Raw genomic sequence first — 25,108 nt, forward strand, 5'->3', positions numbered from 1 at the left:
GATCAGAGGCTTTATTTTCCTTTTTTACAAAGACATTAAATTCTAATATAATATCCATTTAAAGGGTACCCGAGACAATTTTTTTTGAAAAGGGGAAAACAACAAGGGGGGGCAATCACTTTTAACAAGGGGGGCAATCACTTTTTCACACAGGGCCATGTAGGTTTTGAGTTTTTTTTCCTCACTAAATAATAAAAACCATCATTTAAAACTGCATTTTGTGTTCAATTATGTTATCTTTGACTAATAGTTAACGGTTTTTGATGAGCAGAAACATTTAAGTGTGACAAACATGCAAAAGAATAAGAAATCAGGAAGGGGGCAAATAGTTTTTCACACCACTGTATATATTTATACACATACACACACACACTCTAACTGAAGACCCACCCTTGCTCGGGTATGTATTTCTTTTTGGCTTTGCCCACTTTTTCTAACTCAATGATCATGTTTGTGGGCTTTGGTGTCCTTAGCATCAATAATGTGAGAATAGTAGCATTTTGCATTTTTCCTTTAAAATCAATCAAAGAAATCTGATTGGCTGTTTGTGGCTCCGGCCACCTCTCTGAATTTGCATCCCAGTCACCTGATGACCGACTGTGCCAAGATTAAAGATACTGCCATTAACAGTCTAAGGATGGCTGCAGTTAAATTTTTTCATTTAAAATGAATGGCTGAAATTTGATTGGTTGTCATAGGGTCTACCCACTTTTTCTATTTTTTTAGACCCACTCATCCAGTGACCATCTGTGCCAAGTTTGGCGACTCTGGATTTAATGCTGTGAGAGTAAAATCTTTCTAAATGTTGCCACTGAAGTCAATAAGTGAAATTGGATTGGTTGTTGGTAGCTCCACCCACCTTCTCTAACTTTGAAGCACAGTCACCCAATGACCAACTGTGTGTCCAGAGGACTTACCTCCAAAAGCAGGTCTTCAGGGATTAGTTAGTACGCGTTCATCCCCATCTGGCAGCTGGGCAAGCAGGAAGTGATGCTCACTTCCTATACCTGAAGCGATCACGTGCGCGAAAGCTCATCGCTAAAATACATGTCTGTGCATGCGCGTCATGTAAAACTTGCGTTTGGCATTTTGACAAACATGGGTCATCATAGACCTACATGACTTCCGGTCCGCCATACGTCGCCGCAGAGCCGTACGGTAATGTAGGTTTGCCCTTGCGTTGGGGAATGTGGTGAATTCGTCACTTGCATTGCGCCGCACTGCATCGGTATAAAAGGCCCCATAAACTAAAAATGCAGCATCGCCCCGCCCCAGTGTGAAAGGGCCTTGATGTCCTTGGCATTAATACTGTGAAAATGGTAGCATTTTAAAATTTTGCATTCAAGTCAATGATTGAAATTTGATTGGCTATTGGTTGCTCCGCCCACTTTAAAAAAAATGTTTCACTCCAGTGACCTTTTAACCAATTGTGAATCATTAATACTGGGAGAATAGCAGTATTTTAAATTTTCAGTTTTATTTTAATAGGTGAAATCTGATTGGCTGTTTCTGGCCCAACCCACTTTTCCTAAATTTTGACTGCGGTCACTCAGTAATTAATTTTTTGTAAGTTTGGTACACTTGGCATTTACACTATAACAGTAGCAGCAGTATATATTTTCTCATTAAGGACAATGGCTGAACCTTTCATTAATAACAGTTTAAGATTAACAGCAATTTATATATTCCCATTGTAAATCAATGTGACATGTAATTGGCTGTTATTAGCTCCACCCACTTTTACAACCTTGTCCCATTGTGACATCTGATTGGCTGTTGTTGGTCCACTCTTTTTTTCTCCAATCCGTGAACCACAGTCACCCAGTGACCAACACTTTAATGTAAAGCGGAATATAACCCTGCATTTCAACTTTGCTCTAAAACATTATTTACAGCATATTATATGCAAAAAGCATTTTTTTTTACTAGACCAGCATTGGAAGGGTTAAACACAGAGATTTTAAGTTCCGTGCAGACGTTCAGATAGTTACATTCTATTTAGTTATATGTATATATTTAGAAATGTTACACACTCTTTGGCTGTCCTCCAACTCCTTCTCAGTGAGAGAGATGAGTCACAATAAACACTTAGATACATTTGTGTAAACAAAAAGTATCTAACTCAAGTTCGGATGTGTCTGCAAAAATCTCCAGGGACTTTAAAGCCCTGTGTAACCCTTCCAATGCTGGTCTAGTAAAAAAAAAATGCTGGTTGCATATAATATACTGTAAATAATGTTTTAGAGCAAAGTTGAAATGCAGGGTTATATTCCGCTTTAAAGAAGCCTGGCATTCAAAGCACAAAAATGGCAGCAGTTTTCATTTCTCAATTGCATGTAGGTAGAAAAAAAAAGTCTTGTAAAAGTAATACCTTTTAATGGCTAACTGATAAAGTTAAATAATGCAAGCTTTCTGGGATCTAGTTCCCTTCTTCAGGCATATTTCCAGATGTAAGCTGTAGGCTGTAGTAAAACACTGATGCAGGTAAACAGCAAACACAAAGATGGCAGTTGTGCTGGTGGCTGTTTAGCAGTTAGATGTCAGGTGATCAGCAGCCTGCTTGCATGAGCCAGTGAGCTCATGCAAGCAAACATGAAATCTAGCATGAGCATGAGCATGCGCTCACTGGCTCCAGCCTGCTGATCAATACGTGACATGTCATTGGCTGTTAGTGGCCCCACCCACCTTGTCCCATTGTGACATCGCGAGCCAAGACACATATTTACCACTGCACCTGACCTCCCAAGCTCAGACCTCAGAGACTCTCTAGCTTGCGATTTGGATAGTGAATTACTGATACTGATTATTGGCTTTGGATTTACGGATTACGGCTTTGGATCTTGATTTTGTTTTGACGACCCGGCACTGACTTACCTTATCTTCTCAACTCTTGGCTTTGGTTTACGGATTACGGTTTTGGATATTGATTTGGCTTAGACGACCCAGCTTGGATTGAACTTTCTGATACTGACCTCTGGCTTTGGACTACCGATTACTCTTTGAAAACATGGAAGACCTGTTTATGCTCAGCAGCAAATATCTTACCACACAGGCTGACGGAGAGCTGCTGGCTATCGAACTCTCCGGAGAGATTCTGCGCAGAATCTCAGGGCCTCTGCGCAGTTCTGTTATAAATGCCATTGAAGAACACCTGCCCTTCCTGATGCTTCAGCTGGAAAGCAGCAAAATACCACCGAGTGAAGCTGCCCAACGTACTCTCCTCGAGTGCATCCGCCATCTGAAGTGTACCAGAGCTCCCTGGTGGAGGCGACTTTTCAGACCTCGCCAGCGACAACAAGATGCACAGCAACTCGCTGGCCTAGAGGCGATCCGAGACATTTATTCAAAGCTGAATAGCTTAAAGCTGTTGAAGACCGTTTTGTGTAACTGCCACAAACTGTTACAAACGGCAGACAAACCAGCTTTATGGAGGCTCATAAACCACCTGAAACAGAGCATAGCAGCACCTGATTTACCTCTGGAGGACATCCAGCAAATACATGAGAACATGATGACTGCACTGGCCAGCTGTGATGAGGCTACAAGGAGCAACGCGCGCCTTATTATACAGGTGCTGGAGGTTAAATGGCCAGTCCTGCGTGTGAATGTTCCAGAGACTTTACCATTTCACCATCGTCTTGGAATTAAAGACCGCAGGAGGCTCCCAACGGACTAAAGAGTACAAAACCCAGTGTACTCCACTAACTATATATATTTCTTTAAGTATTTATCTATTTCTTTAAGCATTTATCTATTTCTTTAAGTATTAATTAGTTTATTTAAGTATTCATATACCACTGCATCACCATCCTGGCACTAAACATCTCAGGCGGCTCCCAGCTATATGAAGGGCAGGAAACTCTGTGTACTCCACTAACTGAACACCACTGCATCACCATCTTGGCACTAAAGATCTCAGGCGGCTCCCAGCTACATCAATGGCAAGAAACCCAGTGTACTCCACTAAATACCTCTGCATCACCATCCTGGCATTAAACATCTCAGGCGGCTCCCAGCTATAAGAATGGCAGGAAACTGACTAAATACCACTGCATCACTATCCTGGCACTAAAGATCTCAGATGGCTCCCAGCTATATGAATGGCAGGAAACCCAGTGTACACCACTTCCCAAATACCACTGTATCACCATCCTGGCACTGAAGATATCAGGCGGCTCCCAGCTATTTGAGGGGCAGGAAACTCAGTGTACTCCACTATCTAAATAACACTGCATCACCATCCTGGCACTGAAGATATCAGGCGGCTCCCAGCTATATAAAGGGCAGGAAACCCAGTTAATTCCACTAACTGAACACCACTGCATCCCCATCCTGGCATTGAAGATCTCAGGCGGCTCCCAGCTGTATGAATGGCAGGAACCCCAGTGAATTCCACTAACTGAACACCACTACATCCCCATCCTGGCACTGAAGATATCAGGCGGCTCCCAACTGCGTATATCAAGTGCTGGAAACCAAATGTATTCCACTAACTAAATAAATGGCAAAAAACACAATGTTGACTTGGTGTTTTCTATGGTTATTATAGTTAATGATAGAGGTGTAAGATTCATGATAATGTATAAAAGAGTGTAAGATAAGAATGCAAAGTGTGTTTTATATCTAACATCATCCCTTAAGGCCCATACACACACCTGATCAAGGCAGCTGATAACTACTGCATTAGCCAATAGTCAGGCGTGTGTACAGCGGCCCCTGACCCCCATCCCGCAAGGGATCTGCCTGACTGATCAAGCTGCCATTTTTACATTGTTAATGGCAAAGGCCTCAAACCCGCCACAGTCGCCATTGGGTGATTGGGGTTGAAATTGGAGCCACAAACAGCTAATCAGATTGACCCAACAACAACCAAATACATACCCCAGCAACACCGGATCTTCAGCTAGTATATATATATATATATATATATATATATATATATATATATATATATACACTGTATATATATATATATATATATATATATATATATATATATATATATATATGTATATATGGATATTCTGTTTTTTTTTAGCTCATTTGTAGAGTAGGTCAGCAGCATCAGGGGTCACAACATGCCAGACAGTGAATCTTCTTAAGGTTAAAATAAAACAGTACATCTTTTATTGCCAGTCAAACAATGTCCAAAACAGAAACATAAATCCACCACACTGGGTATTTATCACACTGTATGTACAGCGCTCTTCTGTGTCAACCCTGACCTCAGGTTACCTTCGGGGTTACTGCATTCCCTGCTGCAACAGGCCTGGCAGCCCTCGTGGCTGCAGAAACTTTCCGGAGCCTTCCTTGCTCCACATACACAGTCCACTGCATACTGGGTGATGCAGCTTTTTATGCAAATAACACAGGTGAGTTCATTAACCTCCTCTCTGCCTGACTCAGGCCTGGACCTGGAGGAGTGGTGTGTAAAGCCAACCCTTCTCCCAATACATGCCAGTCCTGGATCCCATACTAACCTACAAGATAGCGTGTGCTGCAAACATGCAACAACTAACACTATCCAGGACCTTTTCCTTCAATTCCAGACCAGAATCAAGAAGACATCTGCTCTGACCATCACAATATATATATATTTATATAAATACAGAGGGGCTGCAGCACACAACAGGAAAACCGTGACAGGGGCTCTTGGTTACGCTTTAACGCGTTTAAGCTCACCAGCTGCGCCAAAGTGTCCCCGATCTGGTGAGTCCTACTCTAACCAGGCAAAAATGCTAGATTTTATCAGCGTTCTAGAGGGAACCATGCCAAAAGCCCAAGGGTCAACTAAATGGGAGAAATGACATTAAAAACACCTCACCTTCTCCTAGCTACTAACTGAACTATGAGCTCCGCTCATTTATATGCTTAACTGTGCTAGAGGTGGGCGTGGTTATGCACGCTCACAGGGGAAAACAATATATATCAGGGGATTAGCAGCACAAACCAAATTTTATGCAATACTATGCAAAGCATGCACGCAGCACTGGAGAACCCCAATCTCCACAAAAAATATATAAATACAGAGGGACTGCAGCACACAACAGGAAAACCGTGACAGGGGTTTTTGGTAACGCATTTAAGCTCACCAACTGCGCCAAAGTGTCCCCGATCTGGTGAGTCCTACTCTAACCAGGCAAAAATGCTAGTTTTTATCAGCGTTCTAGTGGGAACCATGCCAAAAGCCCAAGGGTTAACTAAATGGGAGAAATGAAATAAAAAACACCTCACCTTCTACTAGCTACTATATATACTATATAGATATATATATATTTATACCATATTTTTCAGACTATAAGACGATCCTGACCATAAGACGCACCTAGGTTTACAGGACATAAACCAGGGGAAAAGTATATATACTAAACCTGGTGCATCCATGGTGAAGGGGCATCTTGTGGATTATGCCCCCTTTGTACCTCATGTCTCCTTGTACCTCTTTTGTCTCCCTGTGTCCTCCTCTTTTCCCCTTGTGTCATTCGGTGTTCCCCATGTGCCCACCTCTGTCCTCCTTGTGTCCTCCTCTATGCCCCTTTCTGTCCCCTTGTGTCCTCCTCTATCAGAATCAGAATCTTTATTTTCGCAAAGCACGACTCGGCCGTGCCTGGAATTGGTCTTGGCACATACAGGGTACTGATACAGGATATAGATACAGATACAGGACAAGTCAAACAGTCAGAAAGGAACAGAACCTAGTTACAACACAAAAAACACTCAAACACTCAAAAAAAGTCAGCTTGAGCTAGGGCGCCGTCTTTCCACGTGCAGAGTGCCTCAGTGCGGACATGGTGTTGTGGTGTGGGGATGGGCAGTTACGTGGAGAGAGTTCAGAAGGTTGACAGCCGAGGGAAAGAAACTGTTTTTATGCCTTGAGGTCTTGGTGAAGATGGACCGGAACCGGAGCCTCCGGCTCGAGAGGAGCTGACTAAAGAAGCGATGGCCTGGGTGTGAGGGATTGCTAGTGATCTTTTTTTTTTTTTTTTTAGAATCTTTATTTATACCAAAAATTTTTTACAAAAACCATCAATAATACATATCAATACATATCACATATCCTGGTATCCACCAGTTACATCGTTCTGGTCCCTTTTCAAGGGGGCCATTTCTGCTTAAAATGGATACTCCTAGTGGACATCATATTAACAAGCAGGTGTAAACCTTATATCACCATATTATACTGTTAATTCACCTCCATTCCCATCACTATATGTTCAGTCATGCTTTCTACCATCCACCCATGGTCTGATAGTCCTTCATTTCCGCCCACAACTCTGCCATTCATTCAGTCATCTAAAAATTTAACCGGGAGGGGGAGGGGGAGGGGGGGGGGAGCCCCCGGAGCCACGGAGAGCCAGAGCGCTTTCCTCTTAACTTTTCTCTTTTCTCTCTTTTCCCCTAATGAATGCCCCTCTTTTCTTTCTCTCACTCCCTGCTCATCAGAGATGCATATTCCTCCGTGTCCACAAATAAATTCCATTTTTCCCAACTCTTTTCTGTTAATTGTTCTCCTACCCTATTTTCCTGAACCAATTTCTCCATCTGAGAGATATGTGTCACCTCCCTCAACCATTCCCCTACTGATGGGGTATCCACTGATTTCCAGTGTCTAGCTATAAGTATTCTTGCTGCGTTTATTAGATGTCTCGCTATTGAATTCCTGTATTTTTTGATACTAAAGGGGTTTACATGCAGGAGATAAAAGTCCGGGTCCTCTGGAGGAGCTAACCCAGTTATTTTTCCTAGATATTTTTTAACCTCTGCCCAAAACGGCTGGATTTCCTGGCACTCCCAGAATATATGAAATAAAGTTCCCCTTTTTGTCCGGCATCTCCAACACCCTGCCTCCGCTTCTCTAAAGATCTTATTTAACCTATCTGGCGTATGATACCACCTACTTATCATCTTGACTCCTGACTCCTGGATTCTTATGGACATCGAGCTTTTATGGGCGAAATATAATATCCTCTTCCATTCGGTATCTGTATATTCTTTTTGTAGGTCTCTTTGCCACTTCTCTCTCCATTTCCCTGTCAGATCAGATTCCGTGTTCAAGAGATTATAAATTTCTGAGATGGAGCCTCTATTTTGTCCCACTCCCACACACATTTTTTCAAAGGGCCTCAAATCTCTAGAGAATTCCACTTTTGTACCTTGGGACCTTAAGAATGATCTGATTTGAATCAAAGACCATTCTTCCAGTCTAGGTTTCTGTAATATTTCCTTGAGCTCTGAAATAGATACCCAGTCTCCTTCCTTAACTAGTTTAAAAGCTCTAATTTGTTCGGGGTCTCCCCACTGCATGAATGCCTTCTTATTACGCCCCGGGCTAAAATCGGGATTGTCTAATATCGGAAGGAGAGGCGAGGGCCGATTAATTAATTGAGTTCTACGGGAGTATAGGGATAGTAATTCCAGAGAGCATCTAAGGAAACATCCTGCGGGATGTGCAATTGAGGTTTTCCTCTTTAACCATGGGATCCCTGTTAAGGGTGTCTGTATGAAATTTTGCTCCAATCTCACCCATATTTTATCTTCTCTATTTCTGTGCCAATCTATTATCCTCTTTTGGGCTGCTGCTGCATGATATATTTGTGGGTTAGGGACCGCCATTCCCCCATTCTCTTTAGGCTGTGTCATAAGCCTATAATTGATGCGTGGTGGCCTAGAGTGCCAAATGAATCTCAGAAAATCTTTCCTCAATGTATCAAAAAAGGCTTTAGGTACTCTTATCGGGAGAGACTGGAACACATGCAGCAATCTCGGCATGACATTCATTTTTATGATGTTGATTCGTCCGAACCATGAGAATTCTGGTCTATTCCAGTAATTTAAGTCCTTTTTTATTTCTTGTGCTACTACTTTATAATTGCTATGGTATAGTTTCTGAATATTCGGGGAGATATTTATTCCTAAATATTTTAACGTGGAGGTCATCCAACTGAATGGGAAATTTCCTCTTAGATGTTCCACCTCTTCTTGTTCCATGGCTACCCCCATAGCTTGGCATTTAGGCCAGTTGATCTTAAACTTAGATAAATGTCCGTATCGTTTAAACTCAGCCATCAAACATGGCAGGGACACTCTTATTCCTGTAAGAAAAAATAAAAGGTCGTCTGCATAAGCGGCGACCTTGTGCATATCTCCGCCCACTTCCATGCCCTTTATATCTGAGTTTGCTCTGACCTTTCTCAGAAAGGGTTCTAATGTTAGCGCGAATATCAGCGGAGAGAGGGGACATCCCTGCCGAGTTCCATTAAAGATCTGTATAGGTTCTGAGGGTACCCCATTAACCCTAATTCTTGCCGAGGGGGAGGTGTATAGTGCCAAGACTCTGCACAGCATGTTTTCTCCCAATCCCACATGCCTGAGGGTAACCTCTATAAATTCCCAGTCCACCCTGTCAAATGCCTTCTCGGCATCTGTCGATAGGCACAAGACAGGGGACCCAGACACTTCAGCTGCTTGCATAAGCATCACTGCTCTCATAACGTTATCTCTAGTCTCTCTTCTCAGGACGAACCCAGCCTGATCTGGATGGATCAGAGCTGGTAGCCTGGGTGCTAGTCGCGCTGCCAGAATATGAGCAAATATCTTTAGATCTACGTTCAGCAATGCAATAGGTCTATAACTAGTGCACTGTGCTGGGTCCTTGCCCTTTTTCTGTATGACCGAGACCACAGATTGCAAGGAGTCCCTGCCGAAATCCGTTTGTTTGTCCCCTCTCTCCGCCAAAGAATTCACTGCCTCCACCAGATATGGCGCCAGAGCATTTTTATAGCATTTATAGTACTCTGCGCCAAATCCATCCGGGCCTGGGGCCTTACCTAATTTACAATGGGCTATGGCCTTCTCTACCTCTTCTAATGTAATAGGTTGTTCCAATTTTCGTATATCATCCTCATTTAGCTTAGGCATCCCGGATTCCCGCATGTATTCCAGTATCTCTCCTCGTCTTTTAGCTCTACTTTCCTCAGTTTCCCCTCTCCCTATCCCGTACAGTTCCTCATAGAATTCTTTAAAAACTCTAGCTATTGATTCATTCCTATGATGTTTCCTGGAATTTCGATCGACAATGAAGGGTACATAGTTGGCCTGTTGCTGCTGTTTGAGTGCCCTGGCCAATAATCTTCCTCCTTTATTACCATGCTCATAGAACGTTTTTTGGCATCTCTGGAGGGCATATCTGGCTCGTGTATACATTAAGGCTTTATATTTTTCTCTTTCTGCTGTTAATTCTCTAAGTATATCCTCTGTCCTATTCCCTTTATGCTGTCTTTCCAGCCTCTCTATATTCGCCATGAGTTCTTTTCTACGCTTCTCATTCTCCCGTTTTAAACGGCTTCCCTCTTGAATTAGCTTGCCTCTGATTACACTCTTATGCGCCTCCCATAGTATCATAGGGGAGACTTCTTCAGATCTATTCGTCTCAAAGTACATATCTATGCCCTTTGAGACTCTGTCTCTGATTTCCTCTTTCTGCAATAAGTAGGGATTTAGTCTCCATTGTGTATACCCATGCTGTCTTTTTACTAGGTCTATTTTTAGAAAAACAGGGGAATGATCTGACAAGGTGGCGCAGCCGATGGAGGTTTCCGGGCGATATGAGAGCAAATTTTGGGAAATAAACATATAATCAATACGTGAATGCATATTGTGGGGTGGGGAGAAATATGTGTAATCTTTTATTGCAGGGTGCTGGAGACGCCATATGTCACAAAGTTGCCTGTCTTGCAAGGATTTCCTCCCTCTTTTAATCCCTTTGTATGTGAGGAAGGATTTACCTGAAGATGAATCTATTACCGGTTCCAAAGTGAAATTCAGGTCTCCCCCAATTATTAGACTCCCTTCCGAGAACTCGTCCACCACTCTCAAAAAAGTCTCCAGGAAATCCAGCTGTTTACTGTTAGGGGCATAGAATGTACCCAAAGTCAGTCTACATGTCTCATATTTTCCTTTTATCAGTAGGAATCTACCCTCCGAGTCTCTATAAACTTCTTCCTCTTCTAGGTGAAATCCTCTCGCCATTATTATAGCTACTCCCCTTTTTTTCACATCTTCAGCGCTACTATATATAGCCTTGGGGTACCTCCTATTAGTTAATTTGGGGTGTCCAGAGTTTTTAAAATGGGTTTCCTGCAGAAATATTACCTCTACTCCCAGTTTGTGGCTCTCTAGTAACAGGGAAGACCGTTTCTCTGGTTTGTTCAGGCCTCGGGCATTCAGGGTCATAAATTTGAGGGTCATCTTTTGGCGCCTGACCATGATCTCCATGCTTCTTCAAGGGCTCCCCTTCGTCCCCTCCCCCCACACCCCCCGCCTCCACCATTCTCACCACATTCATGCCATTCACCCGTGCTCACTTGCAATTCATACCCAGACCATTCCATCGAACCTTCTTTAAGGTGGACCAATTCCACCTGTACCCTCCTCAAGAGGGCTTCTGAGCTACGTGCTCTCTTTCTATAGGGTGGTCTGTTAGACCTCTTCCCTATTCCCTTTTGGGGTTCCTCACCCCTAGGGGACAAAATACTACGGATGACCTCAGTGACCCAGTCCCCCCCGTCCCCACCCCCATCCTCAGCACCATTGGGGAAAAGGAAAAAAAAAAAAAAAAAAAAAAAAAAAAAAAGGGGGGGGGGGAGGCGGGGAAGGGAGAGCGAGGGAAGGGGAGAGGGACCGGGAGAAGAAGAAGGAAGAAAAAAAAAAAAAAAAAAAAAAAAAAAAAAGGGGAAAAAGAGGGGAGAAGCAGGAAGAGGACACCAATCTATCCAACATAGGTTGGTTTCACAGATTTCATATCTGTTCTATGTATAAAGTGCAGTCAGAATCACCTCATCATCTTATTATATATAGCCTTTACAATGGTTATTGATCCCCCTTATCTACTATAGTGTTATCTATAATTTCCCCACTTATCCCCATATAGGCCCTCCATACTATGTGCACATCAAATATTTTCTTCTTTAACAATATAATCATTATATAATCATAGATTTCCTAACCTACATTGTGCCCTTTCTTATATAGATCATAATTTTCTCTTCTCCTCCCTCCCCCCCCCCCCCCCTCCTGGCAGTGGCGATGTGAGACAGGATCCTACTAGTGTCTTTTCCTGTTATTACGTGAAATTACTCCCCCCCCCCTATGTGTCTATTTATAACCTTATCAAGAAACCAACTTCTTTTCCTCCCCCAAAGATAACTGACTTATTTAAGTGTGCACATAACTTAATCACCATTTTACTCTTACTCTAGGTATATATGTGTTTATTCTTCCTAATGAAGACTATTGCTCCTGTCTCATTCGCCACCGCCAATCGGTTCCACCTACTCAACCTAAGCAGGTTTCTTCCACCCCTAAATACAGTAGTGCTTATAATTTACCATCGTGTCCTTTTACTCCCCATAACAAAACATCTGTGACTTATACATCTTTATCAGTATAACCATTGGAAAAAACCTAGCTTTCCTAGCAACATTATGCACTTTCTTGCAAGAGTCAATATCTGTTTTTCCCCGAGAAGGTGGCTACCTGGAACAGGATCTCACTGATGACCATTTTCATATTTTTACATGGTTTCGTTTCTTTCCACTGTTTATCTGATGTAGCTTTATTTAATATCCCCCCTCTTCTCTTTACTAATAACTTACGGTGTAATCAAATATACTCTTAACCTAATCCCCAATTTACTCGTATTTACTCATAACTTTTAATCCTGTCCACCCAGCCACCTCCTTTGGGGTGACATCTTAATTCGGCTCCTTATCCAGGCATGATATCAATTATGTTTAAGACCTCTCTCCACCATAGCATCTCAAGAGCAGAGAAACAAGCAAAAAAAAAAGGGGGGGGGGGGCCCACACATGCCCCCCCCCGGATGGCCATCTGGGCAACGATATCCTCACTATTTAATCTTTAATCTATTTACTAAATATTATGTGGGTTGAGTTTCCCAATCCCCCTTCCACCTCCCCTTATCGCTACTATAAATTTTCTACCTCTTCCTCCAATTGTATTAGTGTACATTAATTATTATAGCCCTTGGTCATCCTCAGGGGAGCAGCGTGAGGCCCCCCTCTTAATTACCTATAATGTTTTGCCTAAATGCTCCGCTACATAATATAAGGTCTAATATTATACAAATTTCCAGCAGCATGCCTAGAAGCTCATGTATGTCATATCGACCATTATGCTCTTATTTACCAAAAAAAATAACAATAGAGACAAAAAACACCCCCTCTCCCTTCCCCCATCCCCCACCCCCGTCCCCAACAAATCCCCCCCACTTCACAAAAAAAAAAAAAAAAAAAAAGAAAAAAAGAAAAGGCGCTTATATATATGATCATTTATGACTCCTGGACCTAGGCTCATACATCCCAGCGTCAGGGTCCCAGTCAATAAGTTCCACAGGCTCAATTGCTAGAAATGAAAAAAAATCTGGGAGATCTCCTGGATGTCTAAGGAAAAAAGTTCTTTGATTTTTCCTAACAATTAAACTGAACGGAAACCCCCATCTATATTGTATATTTTCTTTTTGTAAGACAGTCAGCAAGGGGCGAATAGCTTTCCTCTGTTGTAAAGTGCTTGGGGCCAGGTCCTGATAGAGCTGGATTCTATGTGTTTCCCATAGGATGTTTCCCTGGCTCCTAGCTGCCTCCATTATTGCTTCCTTTTCATGAAAATGATGTATACGGCAAATAATGTCTCTTGGTAGTTCGCCTGTTTTGGGGGTCTGTCTTAGTGCTCGGTGGCATCTCTCGAACCGCACTATTTGCTCTGAGGGTCTATTCAATAGTTTATTAAACAGCTGGGTCAGCACAGGTTGAAGTTCCTCTTGGCCGCAGGTTTCCGGTAAACCTCGGATTCTGATATTTTTCCTCCTAGATCTATTTTGGAGATCTTCAACTTGGTATCTCAGGGATCCACAGTAGCTATTCTGCTTATCTCTCTCCCCCCATAACTTAATATTCATAGCCTGTAGATCAGTTACAGCTGCTTCAAGCTTGGTGACTCTGTTATCTACAGTGTGTAAGGCTTCACGGAATAGCTCTAATTCAGCTTTGGTGGTTTCTACTATTTTTTCTGTTTGTTCAGTGAGATCTTGCTTAGTGGGTAGCATTTTTAAAAATTGCCAGATATCCTCCAGATTTCTTTGTCCCTTCTGTGTTCCCTCCTGGGGGTCATTAGAGTGCGCTCCTGTCTGGGTTTTTTCTATTTGCTTGCTAGCCCCCCCGGTTTTGGGAAAGAAGTCCTTTGCTGATCTCTGGGATTGATTTAAACTATCGTCGGCTTCTTCCTTTTTCCTATTTGCTAGTGATCTTTAATGCTCTGGAGTACAGCCTGGAGTGGTAAAGGAGGTCCAGTGAGGAGGATCTCCCAATGATCCTCTCCGCTGATCTGATGACCCTCTGCAGTTTGAGTCTGTCGCTGGCAGAGGAGCTGGCGTACCAAACCAGGATGGAAGAGCATAGGACATATTCTATTGTAGCGGAGTAGAAGTTTAGAAGTTTTTGGGCCATGCCAAACTTTTTTAGTTGGCGGAGAAAGAAAAGTCACTGTTGGGCTTTCCTCTGTGTGGAGGCAGTGTTGGCCTTCAACCTCAGGTCATTGGAGATGGTTGTGCCCAGAAGGCGGACGCTGGGGACTCTTTCCACCTTCTTGCCATTGATGCAGATTAGAGGCGGGGTGGAGGCGCATCTCCTGAAATCAACAATCATCTCCACAGTTTTCGTTGTGTTTAGGACCAATCCGTTCTCACTGCACCAGTGACAGACACCTTCGACCTGGTGGCGGTACTCCTTCTCATCGTTATTGGTGATGAGACCGACAATGGTTGTGTCGTCAGCGAATTTGATTACTTTTACAGAGTCTGACTTGGATTTGCAGTTGTTCGTATATAGAGAGAACAGAAACGGCGACAGGACGCAGCCTTGTGGGGCTCCTGTGTTGGTGATCGTAGGTTGTGAGGAGATAGTGCCCAGCCTAACAACCTGGGACCTGTTGGAGAGGAAGTCCGTGATCCACAGTCGTAGGGTGGGGTGGACTCCTATCGCGGCAAGATTGTCTTGCAGTATTCTGGGGCTGATGGTATTGAATGCAGAGCTGAAGTCCAGTAGGAGGATCCTGGCGTAGGAGTCTGGTCTGTCCAGGTGATCATAGACGAGCTCCAAGCAGATGTTAACGGCATCATCAGTGGACCTGTTTGCTCTGTACGCAAACTGGTGTGGGTCTAGCAGACCCTCTGTGGAGTGCTTAAGGAGGGGGAGCACCATGCTTTCAAAAGCTTTCATGATCACGGATGTAAGTGCCATGGGCCTGAAGTTGTTAAGGTCGAGGATTCCCTGCTTTTTGGGGACAGGGATAATGGCGGACCTCTTGAAGCACGCGGGTACTTTGCCTCCCTGGAGGGACCTCGTGAAGATGGAAGAGAGGGTGGGAGCAAGCTGACGAGCGCAAGTGTTTCAGCACATCCGCCTCACTCACTGACGGTGGATGCGAGTTTGGGCCCAGGGCGTCAATGTCAGAGGATTGTGCAGGCAGCTGTGGGAGTCTTGCAGGTGTTGGCTGGTTCTCAAATCTGCAGTAGAAGTCGCTGAGACTCTCTGCCAGCTCATAGCTGGGTGTAGCATGCTGAGGGGGAGGCTTGTAGTTGGTGATAGCCTTAAGCCCTTTCCATACAGCTCGTGAGTCGTTTGAGGAGAGGTTCTGTTCCAGCTTTTCCACGTAGCACTTCTTTGCGGACCTCAGTTCCCTGTTTAGGTCGTTTCTTGCCCTCTTGTAGTCCTCCTGGTTGCCGGACTTGTGTGCGGCTTCTTTGCGTCGCAGTTGTCATAGTCTTTTTGAGAACCACGGTTTATCATTTGGATATAGTTTGAAGGATTTTGTAGGGATGCAGGAGTTCTCGCAGAAGCCAATGTACGAGGATACGTTGTCTGCCCACTCGTCCAGGTTAGGCGATTCCAGAGCCTTCCAGTCTGTGCAGTCCAAAACAGGCCTAAAGTTGTAGTTTGGCCTCACTTGACCACACCTTGAAGGATTTGGTGACCGGTTTTGAGGTTTCCAGGCGCCTTTTGTAAGTAGGTATCAGGTGGATGATGCAGTGGTCAGATGAGCCTAGTGCTGCCCACGGTGTCGCTTTGTATGCATCTTTCAGGACCGTGTAGCAATGGTCGAGGGTGGGGGCATTCCTGGTGGGGCAGGTGATGTGCTGGTTGAAGCGGGGCAGCTCATTTCGGAGGTTGGCCTTGTTGAAATCCCCCAAGATAATGACCATCGAGTCCGGGAGGGCTGTCTCCCACTGCATGATGGTATCACTGAGATCACGCAGGGCAGCATTTACCTCTGCATCAGGAGGGATATACACACCCACGAGGACATAGGAGGAGAACTCCCTGGGCGAGTAGATTGGCCTGCAATTGATGAGGAGGAGTTCAAGTTCTGGTGTGCATTTCTTGGCCAGTACAGAGGTGTTTGGGCACCAGACGGAGCTGATGTAGAAGCAGATGCCGCCCCCTTTTTTTTCCCAGAGAGGGTGCTGTCACGGTCTGCTCGGATGAGGCTGAAGCCTGGGAGCTGGAGGGCACTCTCAGGGATGTCGTCATGAAGCCACGTTTTGGTAAAGCAAAAGACTGGGGTGTTGTTACCGAGTTCCCTCTTGTCGCTGAGGAGTCTTAGTTCATCTAGCTTGTTAGGGAGTGGACGTTTGCTAGGAGGACCGCGGGAATGGATGACCGCAGGCCTCTTCTCTTCAGCCTCGCCCGAACACCTTATCGACAGCCCCTGCGGCGCTGTTTAGTGCGAGGCCAGGACGTAGAAGCGGTGATTTCTTGTGCTTGGTTCCAAACAGAGTTGGTCAGTAGCCTGTCCTCCGCGTGTAGGGCTGAGATATGTTCCCATTTGAGTAGCTGTGCTCTGGAATAGGTGGTGCGAGGGGGGTGGGGTAGCGTTGGAGGCATGGATGGTAGCCCAGCACAGTGCGACATGGAATGTTCACCAGTATAGTATTAGTGCGCACAGAAGTGCGCTAACAGGCCGATTGCAGTGAGACATAGGTGTAAAAACAACATGTGCGATAACAGTCCATCCGCCATGTGACACAGATGCAAGAAACATGTGCAATAACAGCCCATCCGCAGTGCGACACAGATGTAGGGGGCAGGAGAAAAAGTGAGTCTTATGCCCCCCCCCCCCCCCCCTTCTTCATGGAGAAAAAAATATATATCTACAGTACAGACCAAAAGTTTGGACACACCTTCTCATTCAACTTTTCTTTATTTTCATGACTATGAACATTGTAGATTCACACTGAAGGCATCCAAACTAGGAATTAACACATGTGGAAGTATAGTACATAACCAAACGTGTGAAACAACTGAAAATATGTCATATTCTATGTTCTTCAAACTAGCCACCTTTTGCTTTGATTACTGTTTTGCACCCTCTTGGCATTCTCTTGATGAGCTTCAAGAGGTAGTCACCTGAAATGGTTTTTACTTCACAGGTGTGCCCTGTCAGGTTTAATAAGTGGGATTTCTTGCCTTAGAAATGGGGTTGGGACCATCAGTTGCGTTGTGGAGAAGTGAGGTGGATACACAGCTGATAGTCCTACTGAATAGACTGTTAGAATTTGTATTATGGCAAGAAAAAAGAAAGTAAGTAAAGAAAAACGAGTGGCCATCATTACTTTAAGAAATGAAGGTCAGTCAGTCCAAAAAATTGGGAAAACTTTGAAAGTGTCCCCAAGTGCAGTCTCAAAAACCATCAAACGCTACAATGAAACTGGCTCACATGCAGACCGCCCCAGGAAAGGAAGACCAAGAGTCACCTCTGCTGCAGAGGATAAATTCCTCCGAGTCACCAGCCTCAGAAATCGCAGGTTAACAGCAGCTCAAATTAGAGACCAGGTCAATGCCACACAGAGTTCTAGCAGCAGACACACCTCTAGAACAACTGTTAAGAGGAGACTGTGTGAATCAGGCCTTCATGGTAGAATATCTGCTAAGGACAGGCAACAAGCAGAAGAGACTTGTTTGGGCTAAAGAACACAAGGAATGGACATTAGACCAGTGGAAATCTGTGCTTTGGTCTGTTGAGTCCAAATTTGAGATTTTTGATTCCAACCACCGTGTCTTTGTGCGATGCAGAAAAGGTGAACGGATGGTCTCTACAGGCCTGGTTCCCATCGTGAAGCATGGAGGAGGAGGTGTGATGGTGTGGGGGTGCTTTGCTGGTGACACTGATGGGGATTTATTCAAAATTGAAGGCATACTGAACTAGCATGGCTACCACAGCATCTTGCAGCGGCATGCTATTCCACCCGGTTTGCGTTTAGTTGGACCATCATTTATTTTTCAACAGGACAATGACCCCAAACACACCTCCAGGCTGTGTAAGGGCTATTTGACCAGGAAGGAGAGTGATGGAGTGCTGCGCCAGATGACCTGGCCTCCACAGTCACCAGACCTGAACCCAATCAAGATAGTTTGGGGTGAGCTGGACCGCAGAGTGAAGGCAAAAGGGCCAACAGTGCTAAGCATCTCTGGGAACTCCTTCAAGACTGTTGGAAGACCATTTCAGGTGAGTACCTCTTGAAGCTCATCAAGAGAATGCCAAGAATGTGCAAAGCAGTAATCAAAGCAAAAGGTGGCTACTTTGAAGAACCTAGAATATGACATATTTTCAGTTGTTTCACACTTTCTGGTTATGTACTATACTTCCACGTGTTAATTCTTAGTTTGGATGCCTTCAGTGTGAATCTACAATGTTCATAGTCATGAAAATAAAGAAAACTCTTTGGATGAGAAGGTGTGTCCAAACTTTTGGTCTGTACTGTATATCTATCTACCTATCTATCTATCTATCTATCTATCTATCTATCTATCTATCTATCTATCTATCTATCTATGTATATATATTTATATATATATATATTATATATATAATATATATATATATATATATATATAGAGAGAGAGAGAGAGAGAGAGAGAGAGAGAGAGAGAGAGAGAGAGAGAGAGAGAGAGAGAGAGAGAGAATGTACCAGCCCCAAAAAATGTATTATGCAATCAATGTCACGCAAAAAGGAGCTGGTCACTGGGTTTATCTGTCAGTGGAAATAAGCTTAATATTTTTTCCCACTGACAGAGGTGTAAGGTCTTTGGGGTACAACTGTGCTTCCCTAAAGCATGACAGTCACACTGAATGAAAATATGTTACATGGAAGGAAATAATGGTTATTTTTCATAGAGTGGTCACTGCACACAGTATGTAAAAAGTTGCTGATTGGGACAGTAAATAAATCAACTAACAGCATACCTCCCAACTTTTTGAGATAAGAAAGCGGGACACTTTGAAACACATACCTGACACACCACCAGACACGCCCCCACCACACCCCTAGTCAGGGCCAGATTTACCATAAGGCACTGTAGGCACGTGCCTACAGGCACCTGATGATGGAAAGGCAGCTCCCCAAGTGCCTCACTTCTTCCCTATGCAGAGTGCCAAGCAGAGTGTAAATGAGAGATTACTCACTGACTAGATCTCTTTTCAGTCAGGAGCACCTCTAGCTACCTAATACATGGAAGCACCTCTAGATACTTAATGCCGAGGATAGCTCTGGCTACCTAAAGCTAAGTAACAGCTGAAGTTACCTATGATGGTCAAGGGAAGTAAGGGAGATGTTACAGCTGGGCCAGCCAGCACACTTGCGTTGTGGTTTGGTGGGGGTTCTAGGTTAATGGAGGGCAAAGTCTAGGACATCTGTGCCTATAGGCTCCAGTAATGTAAATCCGGGCCTGCCCCTAGTCAATGATACCATAAATAATTCAGAAGCAAAAGACAGTTTTACAATTCAGACCTCTCTGGTCCTCTCTTTTATTATTAGTTCTACTTTATTCAAACATTTAAAAATAAGAAATATATTAATTTAAATACAGTAATTGAAATAACATTTAAAGAATATTACCCACTTCAGCCTTCAGTGTTGTTTCCCCTTATGCATCCGAGCAACTTTCACCTCCTATTCAATTTGCCAAAATGTATCACTACTTATCACAACAAAATGATCTATATCTTGTTTTTTTCTGCCACCATTTAGGCTTTCTTTGGGTGGTACATTTTGCTAAGAATTATTTTATTATAAATCCATTTTAACAGGAAGATTAAGAAAAAAATATAAAAAAAAAATCATTATTTCATAGTTTTCATATAATACATGCTACCGTAATTAAAACCCATGTATTTTATTTGCCCATTCGGCCCGGTTATAACACTGTTTAAATTATTTCCCTATCACAATGTATGGTGCCGATATTTTATTTGGAAATAAAGGTGCATTTTTTCAGTTTTAGCATCCATCACTTATTACAAGCCCATCATTTAAATAATAACAGTAATGTTCCTTACTACATACGTATTAAACAATTTCAGTCCCTAAGGTATGTATTTTTTTTATTGTATATATTTTTTGTAATCAAAAAATGTTTGTGTAGTTATTGGGGAGTATGGGAGGTAAGGGGCTAATTTTAAAAGTAAAAAAAAAGTCATTATCTGGAAATTTTTATTTCCAGATGTAATTTTACTATTTGGCCACAAGATGTCCTCGTTACTCACTTCTTTTTGCGTAGTATTAGTACACAAAATGGAAGTAATGCGTGGACGGGACAGTAGGGACTCTTAGATGGCGTCTGTCTTTCATACAGGGACTTAGATCAATGAATGGGAGCTGTATGGAAGGCAGCGGGAGCACGCGCGGGATTGCGCATGCCTGTCAGCTGCAGTAGTTACATAGTTACATAGTTATTTTGGTTGAAAAAAGACATACGTCCATCGAGTTCAACCAGTATAAAGTACAACACCAGCCTGCTCCCTCACATATCCCTGTTGATCCAGAGGAAGGCGAAAAAACCCTTACAAGGCATGGTCCAATTAGCCCCTAAAGGGAAAATTTTCTTCCCGACTCCAGATGGCAATCAGATAAAATCCCTGGATCAACATCATTAGGCATTACCTAGTAATTGTAGCCATGGATGTCTTTCAACGCAAGGAAAGCATCTAAGCCCCCTTTAAATGCAGGTATAGAGTTTGCCATAACGACTTCCTGTGGCAATGCATTCCACATCTTAATCACTCTTACTGTAAAGAACCCTTTCCTAAATAAATGGCTAAAACGTTCTTCCTCCATGCGCAGATCATGTCCTCTAGTCCTTTGAGAAGGCCTAGGGACAAAAAGCTCATCCGCCAAGCTATTATATTGCCCTCTGATGTATTTATACATGTTAATTAGATCCCCTCTAAGGCGTCTTTTCTCTAGACTAAATAAACCCAGTTTATCTAACCTTTCTTGATAAGTGAGACCTTCCATCCCACGTATCAATTTTGTTGCTCGTCTCTGCACCTGCTCTAAAACTGCAATATCTTTTTTGTAATGTGGTGCCAGAACTGAATTCCATATTCCAGATGTGGCCTTACTAGAGAGTTAAACAGGGGCAATATTATGCTAGCATCTCGAGTTTTTATTTCCCTTTTAATGCATCCCAACATTTTGTTAGCTTTAGCTGCAGCTGCTTGGCATTGAGTACGATTATTTAACTTGTTGTCAATGAGTACTCCTAAGTCCTTCTCCAAGTTTGATGTCCCCAACTGTATCCCATTTATTTTGTATGGTGCTAGACCATTAGTACGTCCAAAATGCATGACTTTACATTTGTCAACATTGAATTTCATCTGCCATGTATGTGCCCATATAGCCATCCTATCCAGATCCTGTTGCAATATGACACTATCTTCCTGAGAGTTGATGATTCTGCACAATTTTGTATCATCTGCAAAAATAGCAACATTACTCACTACTGCATCGACTAGGTCATTAATAAATAAATTGAAGAGCACTGGACCCAGAACAGACCCCTGTGGGACCCCACTGCTAACAGTCTCCCATTTTGAGTACTATCCATTGACCACAACTCTTTGTTTTCTGTCCATTAGCCAGTTCCCTATCCATGAACACAGACTCTTCCCCAGTCCTTGCATCCTCAACTTTTGCACCAGACTTTTGTGGGGAACAATGTCGAAGGCCTTTGCAAAGTCCAAGTATATCACATCTACAGCATTCCCAATATCCATATTAGCATTCACTACCTCATAAAAGCTGAGCATGTTAGTCAAACAGGACCTGTCTTTAGTAATCCCATGTTGATGCTGAGAAATAAGATTATTTTCTACTATGAAGTAATGTATAGTATCTCTTAGTAACCCCTCAAATAGTTTGCATACAACTGATGTTAAGCTTACAGGTCTATAATTTCCTGGATTTGATTTTTTGCCCTTCTCAAATAATGGGAAACCGTGGGCTGTACACCAATCCACTGGGACTCTGCCAGTTGCAAGAGAGTCACAAAAGATAAGATAAAGGGGTTTATCTATAACTGAACTTAATTCCCTTAGGACCCGAGGATGCATGCCATCCGGGCCAGGTGCCTTGTCTATTTTTAATTTATTTAGTCTTGCCTTCACTTCTTCCTGCGTTAAGTATTTAATATTACAGTTAGAAGATTGAGACTCTTCCGCCTCTGTAGTTTGCAACAGTGCTGTTTCTTTTGTGAAGACAGAAGCAAAGAAAGCATTTAATAACTCTGCCTTACCTTGGTCATCCACCATTGAGTTCCCACCCTCATCCATTAGGAGTCCTATACAGTCAACTATTCTTTTTTTACAGTTAATGTACTTGTAAAACTTTTTTGGGTTAGATTTGAATCCTTAGCGATTTGTTTTTCAGCTTCAATCTTTGCCTGCCTAATTTTTTTTTTACAATTTTTATTGCACTCCTTATAATTGCTTAGTGCAGCCACGGTCCCCTCCTGTTTTAAGACCTTATAGGCATTCTTTTTCCTCTTCATTTTATCTTTAACCTTTCTATTCATCCATAGAGGCCTTTTTTTTTATTCCTAGACATTTTGTTTCCATATGGGATATACATACTACAATATTGATTAAGTATAAGTTTAAAAGCTTGCCATTTCCCTTCAGTGTCTTCCCCTTGTAGTACATTATCCCAGTTCACCAAACTTAGTGCCTGCCTAATTTGATTGAACTTTGCTTTTCTAAAATTCATAGTTTTAGTGGTCCCGCTGCCCCGTGGCCTATCAGTCACCAGATCAAACGTTATCATGTTGTGATCACTATTTCCCAAATGTTCTTGAACCTGCACATTTGATACATTATCTGGTCTATTAGAAATGATCAGATCCAGTAACGCATTCCCCCTAGTTGGTTCAGTTACCATTTCAGTCAAGTAATTGTCCTGTAGTGCTGCCAGAAATCTGCTGCTTTTACCAGAATGGGTAGCCTCAATACCCCAGTCAATGTCTGGAAAGTTGAAGTCGCCCATAATTATGACCTCATTTTTACTTGCAGCTTTTTCAATCTGCTGTAGTAATCGCAGTTCTGCAGCTTCATTAATAAGAGGTGGCCTGTAGCATACCCCAATAAGCAATTGGCAACTTTTATTTCCACCATGAATATTTACTCAAACGGACTCCATATCTTCGCAATCTTCCTCCATCTCATCGTTGAGGACAGCTGTAAGAGAATTCTTAACATAGAGACAAACCCCTCCACCTTTTTTCCCTGTTCTATCCCTCCTAAACACATTGTATCCTTTTAAATTAGCTATCCAGTCATGGCTTTCATCCATCCATGTCTCGGTTATTCCCACAATGTCATAGCCTTTGTCATTCAGAATGAACTCTAATTCGTCTATTTTATTTGCAAGGCTCCGAGCATTGGTTACCATGCACTTTATATTTTTACCACCACATTTACCAATTTTGTTTACATGAAATGGGCTACTTGAATTTTTACCAACCTCCTTAATCTTTACACTGTCCCCACCCCCCTCTCCACCCCCCATAATGTTAGGTTCCCACTGTCTTTTTACCTCATCTTGTCTACGTATTGAGACTTTATCCTCCCGCCTCCCCCCAGATCCTAGTTTAAAATCTCCTCCAACCATTTAGCCATCTTCTCCCCCAATGCAGCTGCACCCTCCCCATTAAGGTGCAGCCCATCCCTGCTGTAGAACCTGTAGCCGACTGCAAAGTCTGCCCAGTTCTCCAGGAACCCAAACCCTTCTTTCCTCCTCCAATTTCTCAGCCACTTATTTAACTCCCTAAGCTCCCTCTGTCTCTCAGATGTAGCACGTGGCACTGGCAGTATTTCAGAAAACACCACCTTGGAGGTCCTTGCTTTAAGTTTATCTCCAAGTACCTGAAAATCATTTTTGAGGACCTTCCATCTCCCACTAACTTTGTCATTGGTGCCAATGTGTACCATGACAGACGGGTCTTCCCCAGCCCCACCCAGTAATCTGTCAATTCTTTCCGCTACATGAAGCCTATCTGGACAGAAATAGATAGGATTAAGTGGTTAAACACATTTTTTGGTAGAAAAATACACATATTTATGTAGATCTGTATATGAGTCCTGAAAGAGGTACAAATGAGGAAGAAAGAGGGACAGAGGAATTTAGCTCCCAAAAAGGGACTGTCCCTCCAAAAATTGGACAGTTGGGAGCTATGACTAAGTGCACAAACAAATCCCTACCTACACACTAACAATACTACATACACGTGTTCGAGCTGCACACTGTATGCCAAGCAAACTACCTGATCAGCTCAATTGGAGAAGTCCAGATGATGTCTAATAATCTCCACGCTGTTTCCAGCCAGGCTATGATGTTACTAGGCCTGAAAATGATGGTGGATACGGCAGTATCAGTGAGTCTTTCCACTCCTGATGCCACACGGTGGGCGTGCCAATGAGGTCCCCTGTGTCTTTATGTGGCAGGGGCTGAGTTATTCACGCTCTCCAAGCTCCTGCCTTTGAAGCTGAAATCCATGCCCCCTGCCAGATGCAAGTGATTGGCAGGGGGTGGCAGTGTAAAGCCCATAAAGGCGGGAAGACGTTACTGGCTCCAATGGTAGGAGGCTCAGGCTGGCTGCAAGGAGGAAGAGGTTTCTGTTTTGTGCGGCGAGTGCCAAGCACAAAATGGTGGCCGGCATCTCCGAACTGTCAGGGCACTCTTGTGGGCATTCCAGAACATAAC

The 25,108-nt window shown here is 43.2% G+C and overlaps 1 protein-coding gene across 7 annotated transcripts in view; it reads left to right on the forward strand.

Annotated features, from left to right (window-relative positions):
- Positions 1-25,108, forward strand: part of CACNA1F (calcium voltage-gated channel subunit alpha1 F) — a 349,606-nt gene that overhangs the window by 100,354 nt on the left and 224,144 nt on the right. The window lies entirely within an intron of this gene.

The sequence above is a fragment of the Hyperolius riggenbachi genome, chromosome 8 (genome assembly GCF_040937935.1).
Source record: "Hyperolius riggenbachi isolate aHypRig1 chromosome 8, aHypRig1.pri, whole genome shotgun sequence".
Taxonomy (NCBI): Eukaryota; Metazoa; Chordata; class Amphibia; order Anura; family Hyperoliidae; genus Hyperolius; species Hyperolius riggenbachi.